We start from the raw sequence: 1,001 nt of genomic DNA, 5'->3' as shown, positions 1-1,001 counted from the left end.
TAGTACAATGAGCTGTAGTTGTCTGTGGCAAGAGAATCAAGATTTGAGATTTTGTTTTGACTTTATCTTTGAACTGGGGTATATCTAATAACTTTAATCTACTTTTTCATACACGTTTCATCATTTTTTTTAAAAAATCAAATTTTGCTAAAAAAAATTAAAAATTTTGTCAAATATTATTCCGTCTACCTTCAATAAAAAAGTTTCAAGAGTTGGGAAAATGGTGGAGCTGTCAATCTTGACCACCCAATTGGCGGTTGGCAGCTGGGGGATCTTAATCATCATCTTATTAATTACTAATTATAATTATTTGGTTTGTGAATCTTTTTAGTATCTGAATTTTTGAATATTTGATGCTTTCGTGCGTGGACTGATTTCCTCGATCACATATAGATGAGCGTGATTGGTGGCAATTACATACACGTTTCTCAATTTATGTAAAAGTCTGTTCACATATGCATCATCGTCTATATTAATTTTAATTTCATTGGACAATGTTACAGTAATTCTACTGTCTCATGAATTGACGATGATCATAACTCCATATGAATAACATTACTCTTTGATGATATTCCTAATGATAATAATTAGTTAGTTTTTCAAAATTTTGCTCAATTATGAGATTAATAATAGTCAATGTTACAATAAATACTAGTTTGTTGGGAGAATGTGTCGTATGGTTCATAGTGTCAGTTCTCTTTAAAAAAATGTTGAACCTCAATTTTGAGGGCCCCCACCGCCCCGCTTGTGGAGATCAGTTCTCTTTATATCTTTATCCAAGAGGTCTAAAATACTCTGTGTACAAAAGTGGCTTAGCCAAAATGGAAAGAAATAATGCAATTTCTTTGATCAAACATTGGGGAAAGGTTGGCAAATAATGGATAATGTGGAAAGAGGCTTGACTGGGTTGAAGCCAACGGGTACTCCACTAACAATAGGATATTATTGTAAAAAATGATCCATATGATTGGCGCTATCCTGATTGTTCAATAAGCTCAATA

This window comes from Olea europaea, chromosome 8, assembly GCF_002742605.1.
Source record: "Olea europaea var. sylvestris chromosome 8, O_europaea_v1, whole genome shotgun sequence".
Lineage (NCBI taxonomy): Eukaryota > Viridiplantae > Streptophyta > Magnoliopsida > Lamiales > Oleaceae > Olea > Olea europaea.
This window is presented reverse-complemented; position numbering follows the sequence as displayed.